We start from the raw sequence: 10,496 nt of genomic DNA, 5'->3' as shown, positions 1-10,496 counted from the left end.
ATCCATCCATTTGCAATGTGGGATGCAGATCCTGGACTTGGCTTAACAGGCTACTGACTGGAACGGCCACAGAGGCTGCCACAATGCAAAAATTTGGCTTAGACCAATCTTCACAGTGTGACTGCAGGGCAGTGATAAATATGAACAAACATGCAGTGGAGGAGTGCATAATTAGAAGAGTGAACTGTGACAACTTGATACCCTTCAGCAATTATATGGCTGAACAAGCTAGATATCAACTTGTAATGCATATGAAAGAAGAAGAATACACTTATACAGTACTTTTGTTTCCAGTACTACAGGGGACTGTTTAAAGAGAAATGTTTAATGACTTTTTATTTAAATTCATGAAAACATAAATATTTTTAAAGATTAAATTCAGTAAACATCTTTTTTTTATTATTTTAATTTGGGACTAGAGTAGTTGAATATCCCTTTAAATACATGCCCATTTGGCTATAATAAAAAAAAAACACTTTGAAAAGCTCTGTGAAAATTGATACTTTTAAAGGATCAAGGCCTTGTGGCTGCTTAGCTTCCTCCGGGAAGATGCTGAATATCCTCAACTCCACCTGGCAGGATCAGGCCCTAACTAAATAGCCAAAAGAAAACTCATAAGAACATAAGAATGGCCATACTGGGTCAGACCAAAGACCCATCCAGCCCAGTATAACTCAATACTGAGCTAAATCCAGGAATATATGCTGAATGCTACCAGGGTCAGAACTCAGGCTCGAGCCTAAACTCTCTTCTGTCTACACATAAATTGCACTAACCCAGCCTGGCTCAGGTTCAGGGGTCCCAGGACCACACAGGAGAGGAGGGTCCAAGCCTTAGTCAAAATGGAACCCCGTGTTCAAGCCCTTATGATTGCAGTCTAGATTCAGCTCCCCTGGACTTGTGCTCTGGGAGTTCATGAAAAGTATCCCACAATCTGATGGGTTGACTTTCTTTGTGCTCTGGACAGTCAAGTTTGGTGAACAGCCAAGTTTTCCCACTCTTCATTACGAACAAAAGGCTCGAGCGGACACATTTTGGGACCCAGGGTTCAACAATTCCTAACCTAAGGTTACAAACGAGTGTAGACACTCAAGCCTTAGGATAACAAACCAAGGGTCTGCTAACTTGAGTTCTACTAATCCTGGGCTTACATTGCAGTGTAGACATACTCTCAGTTTTGCCCAAAACTCCATCTTAAATTTCCTTTTCGAAAGCTCCAATCAAATATACTAACAAGTAACTTCAGTTATGTTGTCCTGAGCTAGCAGATTCCCTGCCACAAATGTCTTTAAACGCACAATATCCAGTTAGAAATTATATATTTTAAACAAACTCTCTTAACTATATTATGGTTTGTCTGTGTATGAACCGGGACGAAAGAAACAAAGGTGGTTTTAATTCTCATCTTTAGTTATTTCAACAGAAATCTATGTGTGAACAGTCTCATACAGAATTGTGGCCTTCTTTGATTTAACTGAAGTCAGTTTTTCACCAATTTAAGTTAAATCAAAATAGGATAGTTATAATCTGAAAGGATAGCCAGCTGTGTATTGAAATAATTAAAGATGAGAATTAAAACCAATTTAATTATTTAATTTTCAGTTTGTGTGTAGATAACCCTCATTTGTTAAGAGAGATTTTTTAAATCCAAATTACTATTAACTATTATGTTTACTTTTAGAATTTCTTTCAGCTTGGCCATGGAAACCACTTTCAGTTTTGTGTTAATACAGTCAGTGTTATTTTCAGGTTCTCTTTGTATTTTGCAGGGAAGTTGTAGGAACTACAGGGCTGTGTTTATTCATTTAGAAGCAGTCATTTCCACTGGAAATTTAAAAAATATATATTGTTATTGGTCTGAGATTTGTAAGAGCTGCTCTAAGCCAAATTTGAGTTGATAGCGTCCATTTACAAGAGCCTACTAATAAGGAGAGATTTTCCAAGTTCTGTTATGGAAGGAGCCACGTTCATTAAAATTTACTCTGCAGAAATGAACTGACAAATGTGCTTAATATTTTGTACTGAACAGGAGATCTTGAATCTCTCTGGCTTAGAAATTGAAAGTGGAGCACATGGTATGTCCCCAGAAAGATTTTCTTCTTGAGGGCAATGTGTAAATTTATTATCAAGACCTATCTTGGAAGTCTTTGTTTTACCATGAAAAGTTCTCGCAGATGGAATCTTGTGAGGAATTTACAAATGATTTTATTCTCATGCATGTAGCAAGGATAAAAACATTTAAATCAAAAGTAAATCTAGGATTGGAATTCAGAAATAGAAAGACGCCTCACTTATATACCACCACAGAGCATGTTGCAGAGACAGTAATGGAACTTATCACTGTAAAGGAAGAATACTGCAGGATTTAGCATTCAAGTTTTGCATTTGTTATGGATGCTCCATGTGCCCACAGCTGTTGCCCCTGCTGCTGAAAGAAGCAAGAGAGGGAGGAATAATGGGAACATGTGCAACAGCAGGTGTCAGCATCAAGTAAATACTTAGTCACAGCCAATTTGTTTTATCATTACATAATTTTTTTTAATGAGTTCAGGTTGTATATGAAGCTTTAATTAGTATATAGGAAAATCTGTGGTTGCTGTGGTAACTGTTCAGAAGTGAACAGAGCCATTGGGTATAATGATGAGAGCCCAGACTTTGGGATAAAAGTAGGAACCTCTTGGTTTCTCATCTCAGCTGAACCACTTTGGGGAAGTTATTTGATTTCCTTGAGCTCCAGTCAACTGAACTGGAAGATCTGATAAACTGAAGGAGCCAAACTGAAGAAGATATAGCATCTATGCTGGGTTTTCCTGTGCAGATAAATTGGAAGGATAACGAGGCATCAATCGGTCTAGGCATGTTGTGTTGGGAGCCATTTTCTGTAGCAGGAAGTTACAGGCTATGTACTGTGTTTCATATTCTGATACTGCCATGGGTATTAATGACTTCTTTAAATTCCCTGCTGTTATCTACTTTCCAGTCAGAGCTTATTGGTCTCTTAAGAATTGCAGTCTGTCACTGCCTGATGCTGAAATTTCATTAATAACAAAATTTTAGTCCCTGTGCAGCTTGTATAAGTACATTTATAATGCTGTTCCATTTTGAAGGGGTCAGGGAAGTATTTTCAGTACTAGATAGCAGAACTGGAGAGGAAATATAGCCTGAATTTGATAGGCAGAGAGTACTGTGACTGTATCGGCCCATTTAGAAGCTGACCAGGAATAGTCTCAGCACAGAGATGAAGCAAAATAACTCTTCTTTCTCTCACATGCATTCACATAAACATCATGGCATTCCCTGTCTGCTTTTTTATGCCAGCGTAACTCTACTCAGTTGAATTGAAAGCTTGGTTCTCCCACTTTAGCTAGTCTGAATTTGCTAAATGGAACCATGGATAAATTACACTCTGGGGTCCTATTCTGCGATACTGAAGTGAATTTCAAATTTCCCATTGACTATCAACGTTATTGTGGCCTTTAAATTAATACTATAGCAGTTGTTTCTAGATAATGCGTTAAATCTTTTAAAAAGGACCTAAGTTACTTTGGAGCTTACGTCCCATTTTCAAATGTGACTTAGGTACTCAGGAGCCTAGGTCCCATTCACTTTCATGATACATGGGCTCCTAAGTCACTTAGGCACTTTTGCAAATGTTACCCGATAGGACTTGCTTTAAGGATTCTATTTTATTAAAAAATTAAGACAAACCCCCACCCACTGCTGTCTGATACACTGAAAACAAAATAGATGCAGGCCAACTATGACCTAGGATGGGTCTGGGAGACACTTGCTTCCAGTGCAAATCATGTTCAGACTTTTAAAAATGATTATTTTTGTGCCATAAGACCATCACACGTGAGATAAGTGTTATCAGGAGTCATATATTTCTCCTTTTGAAGGCAATGTGTGTTTTACTGGTGGCTCGCAACTGATGTCCCAAGTGGAAGAGCTGTTGAAAGATTAGTTTTAAAGTAGGGTTGTAGTCAGAAAAGTCATCCTGTCAAACTGATATGTTGGGAGTACCACATTTATATTTTTCTCAGAGCTTCCAGATCAGTTCTGCTCAGTTTACAAGTCAGACATTCTTTTCTGACTTCCAGAACTGCAAAGTTAGCTATCGTCTGAAAAATCAAAATGGTTATTTCTGTCTCTTGCGTAAACACCAGTGGTAAAAATTCTACATTTAGAACGTAGTTGACATCTTGACGATTTATGATGGAACCCAGCTTGCCTTTCCTGACCGTTGTGGCACTACATTGCCAACGGTAACATAGTTAAAAATCAGTTGCCAGTAAACAGATAGGACTTGCAGACACAAGGAGATACAGTGAGAAAGTAAGTGCTTTTTTTTACATATCATTCTGACGGCCCACTTTTTACCCCGTAGAAGCCTTGTAATGACGCTATGGGGTGAAGAAAAAAAATCTGTTTTTAAAAACTTGTTTAATTTAATCTGGGACCCCAAACACTGAAATGTGCTTGAATTGTAAAGTAAAATTTTGCAAAGCACCTAATTGATTGAAATTCTGTTGACTCATTGAAAATCAATAGGACTTGTCGCCTAAGTATCTAAATCACTTCTGAAAATGGGACCTACGCTCCTAAACCCCTTAGGCACTTTGGGAAATTTTTTCTGTAAGTCATTGCCTGTTGTCGCTTCAGGCCAGAGTTAAGGCTGTGTGCATTTCCATACCTTAAATGTTAGGATTTCTTTTAAATTAAGATTAAACTCTCTATATTCTAGATAGATAACGTGGTTTAGGAATAATTACCCAGTTCCCCTGAAATGTATTCTGCCCTAAATTACTGATATGTCCTCTCTGTCTTAACTCCATTTCAGTGTAGTTCCTTTCTGGGACTAGGGAGAGTTTATGATGCTTTGGAAGATATGTATTGTTCCCCATGTGGTAATGGGGAGCTGGAGCTCCTTATGCAAAAGCTATGATAATACAGCTGCAGACTATAGCTCTCTCTGCTGCCTCTGCCAATGTGTGTTGTAGAATGTTAATTTGGGCTTTCAATTGTCCCTGCATATTGCGCGTGTGTGTGTGTTACCAAAGCTTTTGTCTGTGTCCGGGGTCTCAAAGTCCTGGCCCGTGGGCCATCTGCGACCTGAGAACCTCCCCACTGTGGCTAGGGTGACCAGACAGCAAATGTGAAAAATCAGGATGGGGGTGGGGGCTAATAGGAGCCTATATAAGAAAAAAACCCCAAAATCGGGACTGTCCCTATAAAATCGGAACATCTGGTCACCCTACCTGCAGCCCACAGAGGAGAGACACACGCAGACAAGACACGCTGCCTGATGTCTGCTGCAAGTGCCGCCCCTTGCAGCTCCCATTGGCTAGGGGGGAGGGACAGAGATACCATCGCTAGTCGCCAGGCAGAGTAAGCCATGGAGACAGCATCATTAGTTGCCAGGCCGAGTCAGCCATGGAGGCAGCATCACTTTTTTCCACAATGAATATAAACAAGTCAAAATACTAAACCCAACTATCTGATGCCCACCTTGCTGCAATCCTGAAGGTTTCAACTGCTCAGTCACTGAGGCCAAACATCAACAAACTGACAGAACTGAAGCATTGCCAGGTGTCTGGCAGGCGAAGAATTGTATAAAGTTGTATGACAGTTTTATAATTTCTAAGAAATTCAAAATAAAAAATACAATATAAACGTTTCCTTTTCTGAACACCATCTTCAGTGACATTATTGGCCCGCTGGGAGGATTTGGGGACTGGCACTGGCCCTAAGATAAATTGAGTTGAGACCCCTGGTCTATGTGGAGTGAGTGTGATGTTGATAATCACCAGTGCGGTAGGTAAAATGGCAGCATATACCATGATATCTAGAAATGGTTTTTGTATTTGAGGGAGTAGGGCTTGGAGGGAGCAGTCAGTTTGATGTAGGTTTAAATTGTTGCAGAGCCTGACAGTCTCAGATCTTGTTACTTTTGCTGCCCCATTTAGATCCACAAGATCTTTTCAGAAGTCAGCAAAGTAGGGGAGGATGAAAGCATTTGAAATGAGGCCCTGTTTCAGCAAGGTAATTAAACACGTGCCTGACTTTAAGCATATGCATAGTCAATGGGATTACTTGCTTGCCTAAAGCTAGTCATGTGATTCAGGGAAGGATTTAGGCAGTCTAAGGTCATAGGCATAAGAGGACAAACCCCTTTTGGTTCCTTCCCCCCTCGCGGACACAGCCTGTCCTTAATGGTGGTCCTACCTTCTGGTTATGTGTGTAACAGAAAATGCACTGACTCCACAGGTGGGCATTTGGTGACCTTTTATTTCAAGTTCCCACCACCAATACTACTGCAGTCTCCATGCAACAGTCTCTGTACAATATCTACAATGCTTTTGACCCTCTCCTCAGGATCTGAGGGGAACAGAGGTCTCCTTTCTGTGAGGAAAGTACAAGAGAATGAGGATGACTGGGTGTGGAAGCTGGGTGATGTACATTATGCTTCGTTTGTATGAAGTGCCGCCTTATAGAGCTGATGGAAGAGAATATCTAAGGTACGGAAATGCAGGTGGAAACTGTGGTTGAGTTTTGAAGGGGATGTGAGCAGATGATGGAGGGAAGGCAAGAGGAGGCTGAAGGGAAAAGTCAAGACTCGCATATGCAAGCTGGCCCAGATTTTCCTGGATGTGTGATAGCTGACAGATTTCTTCACCAAATAGTCACCGAACCTAAAAGAGGTGATGCCATTTTAAATTTGGTATTGGTGAGTATTGAGGACCTCGTAGAAGAACTGGTTGTAGGTGACAACCTTGGTTTGAGCGGTCATGAGCTAATTCAGTTTAAACGAAATGGAAGGATAAACAAATAGATCTGCAGCTAAGGTAAACTTAAAAAAAAAAGGGAATTAGGGAAGAGGACTGGGCTGAGGAACTCAAAGTTCTGAATGTGGACGAGGTTTGGAAATACTTTAAGTCAAAGTTGCAGAAACTATCTGAAGTCTGCATCCCAAGCAAGAGGAAACAATTCGTAGGGAAGGGTTGCAGACCAAGCTGGATGAGCAAGCTTCTCAAATAGGTGATTAAGAGAAAGCAAAAAGCTACAAGGAATGGAAGAGGGGAAAGATCTGCAAGGAAAGCTACCTTTTGGAGGTCAACAAGTGTAGGGATAAAGTGAAAACTGCCCAAAGCCAAGCAGAGTTGGACCTTATAAAGTAAATTAAAACCAATAGTAAAAGGTTCATAGACATATAGATAAAAAGAAAAAAAGGAAAGAAGTGGAACCGCTAAGCACTGAGGATGGAGTGGATATTTATAGATAATCTAGGCGTGGCCCAACACCTAAACAAATATTTTTCCTCAGTTTTTAATAAGGGTAATGAGGACCTTATGGGTAGTGACAGGGTGGCTAATGGAAATGAGGATATGGAAGTAGAAATTACCACATCCAAGATGGAAATCAAACTCAAACAATTTTATGGGACTAAATAATGGGGTCTGGATAATCCCCATCCAAGAATATTAAAGGAACTGGCACATGAAATTGCAAGTCACATAGCAAGGATTTTTAATTCATCTATAAACTCAGGGGTCATATCCTACCTACTTTTAAGAAAGGGGGGGAAAGTGATCCCAGAAACTATAGGCCTGTTAGTTTTGACCTCAATTGTATGCAAGGTCTTAGAACAAATTTTGAAAGAGAAAGTAGTTAATAACATGGAGGTAAATGGGAATTTGGATAAAATACAACATGGTTTCACAAAAGGTAGATCATGCCAGACCAACTTGAGCTCTTTCTTTGAGAAGATAGGTGATTTTTTAGACAAAGGAAATGCTGTAGAACTAATCTATCTAGATTTCAGTAAAGTATTTAATGCAGTTCCACATGGGATATTATTAGTTAAATTGAAGAAGATAAGGATTAATATGAGAATTGAAAGGTGAATAAGGAACCAGTTAAAGGGGAGACTACAACGAGCCATACTGAATGGTGAACTGTCAGGCTTGGGAGCCTGATCAGGTAATTTCCCCAGTTGGCTTCCACTGGGAAGCTAGTAAGCATCTGAGTGATCTGAGTGCAGGCTCACATGTTCACTACCTGCATTCTGTCACACATCTCCTCCCCTTGACTACCAGCCAGGTTTCTCTTTCTCCACACCCTCCCTTCTTTAAAGGAGATGCTGGACTCCTTCTGCTCATGCTTGCCCCCAGGGTGGTTGTCCATCTTCTATGTTCAGAAATCATACTTCACGGGAGCGAGTCACCCCCATAACTCTGTTTCTGCTCACAGGTCCTCACCAGTGTTCCCTCTAATTTTCTCCACCCATGTGCGGAATTAATTTTGTTATGTGCACCAATATGGAGGTGATGTGTGACACATCACCTCCATATTGGTGCACATAACAAAATTCATGTGGTAGGGGTGGGACCGAGGTTGTTCGGAGTGTCAGAGGAGGCTCAGGCCTGGAGCAGAGGGTTGGGGTGTGGAGGGGTGAGAGCTCCGGCTGGGTGTGCGGGCTCAGGGGTGGGGTCGGGGATGAGGGGTTTGGGTGCAGGCTGCCCTGGGGCTGCAGTAGGGAGAGAGGACATTTCCCCCCGCCCAGCTCTCTCTCTGCGCAGCAGCACCTGGGCTGCCGGAGAGAGAGGTGCCTTTCCCATGGCTCTGGCAGGTCCGGGCCAGACTGGGTTGGGGCCAGGGGAAGGGGCTGGGTTGGGATGGGGTTGAGGCTGGGGCTGGAGGAGAAGAATCTCTACCCACCCTAGCCCTGAGCGCCTGCCTGGCGCTTAATTGGCTGCTGTGTGGCCACGCAGCTTAGAGGGAACTTAGGTCCTCACACCACTAGCAGCCTGTTTCCTCACTCTCTTTGCTCTCTCTTTCTTTGGTTTGGGGCAGGGCCTGTTGCTATCCCTCCTTTTTCTCCTCCACTAGGGACTCTGGTTTCCCTAACCCCACAAACTGTTCCTGGGATTCCTCCTCCCACTGTTTTGGTGGTGAGGTTCCCTGTCCACCTTCGCCTGCAAGCTAGGGGTAATATTTTCCCCTACTCTTTGTTCTAGGTTGTCCTGCCTTCCCTTCTCTAGGGCAGTCCTATTTTCATCTGTCCTTGTGTCCAGGGTTCTTTGATTTTTCTACATCAAGTCCCTTTGTCCCAAGACAATAGGTGGACAACTTGCATCAGTGACTGGATCCCCAGAGACCACAAGCGACTGCTGGGAAGACTGAAAATGCACTGGGCCAATCCCGTGGCAAAACTCTTTGGCTACAAATAGAAAAAACATGCTCACAACAAAACAGAATGGTGTGGCATCGACTTGTGTTCATGGAGGGAGGGACGAGGACAGGCCGGACAAAAGTGACAAAGGTGATTTTTAGTAAAAGTCATGGACAGGTCACAGGCAATAACAAAAAATTCACGGAAGTCTGTGAATTCTTTCCTGGGAAAGTGTGCATCCACAAACTCCTTTGCAAGCTTTACCACTTCCTCCAGGGTTGTTGACTATTGCCTCTGATCCCAAACTCTAGCATTTTAGGGAGGCTCTAGAGAAATTGCACCAGTATTATCATATCTATTATTTCCCCTGCACTTCGGGTGTCTGGCCTTCGCCCAGCGAGTTGCCCAGTGTGTTCAGTTTTGTGTGAATTACCTGGGTCATATATCTCCAGTCCATCTCGTCGCAAGACTCGTCAGACCCTGGATCAATTGCTGCTACACCTGCAATTGTTTCTTTGTGAACTCCTGCAGAGTCTGCTGCTGCTCAGCCTGACACTCAAGAAGGGACTGTTGTTTCGCCTTGTAGGTTTCCTGGAATGAATGCATAGCCTTCTGCATCTCTTTTTGTTGCTCCAGCAGCCATTGTAGGGTCTGCTCCATTGCCTGAATGTTGACTTCATGCACCAGCTTCCCCCATCCAGTCGTCTGTCACCACCGATGGGGAAATTGCGATCCCAGACAAGCCCCCCATGTGTAACAGGGCATGGCTTCACTCCTATCTTCTTCCCCACAGAAACTGCACCGACTCCACCAGATGTGCATTCAGTGACCTTTTATTTCAAGTTCCCTCCACCAGTACTAATACAGTCCCTGTGCAACAGTCTATTTACAATATCTACAGTGATTTGGCTCACTCCTCAGGACCTGAGAGGGAAAAAAGGTCTCCCATTTCTCAGGCCCCTGTGTGACTGGATTTAGCTAGCCCTGTTTGCTTGTCCATCCCCAGCACTTCCTTCCTGTGCCTCTTTCTCAGACTTGGGCTGATGGACTAGTTGAATCTTTATCCCACCCAGCACCAGCCTGATTAGATAATTACCCCAATCAGCTTCCTCTGGGGGACTAATTAACATCTAAGTGATCAAAGTGCAGGTTCATCTATTCATGCCTTGCATTCTGTCAAAATGTGGCAATGGCAAGAGTGTCTCACACCCTTCCCAGAGAAGCAGTAAAAGTGGAATGGGGGCCCCAGACTACCAAGGAGCAATAGCAGGGGTTCCATCGTCTCAGGAACCGTAAGGACAATAGTAACCCTTGCCTCCCGCCC

Source organism: Lepidochelys kempii, chromosome 1, assembly GCF_965140265.1.
Source record: "Lepidochelys kempii isolate rLepKem1 chromosome 1, rLepKem1.hap2, whole genome shotgun sequence".
NCBI lineage: Eukaryota > Metazoa > Chordata > Testudines > Cheloniidae > Lepidochelys > Lepidochelys kempii.
Note: the sequence above shows the minus strand (reverse complement) of the source record.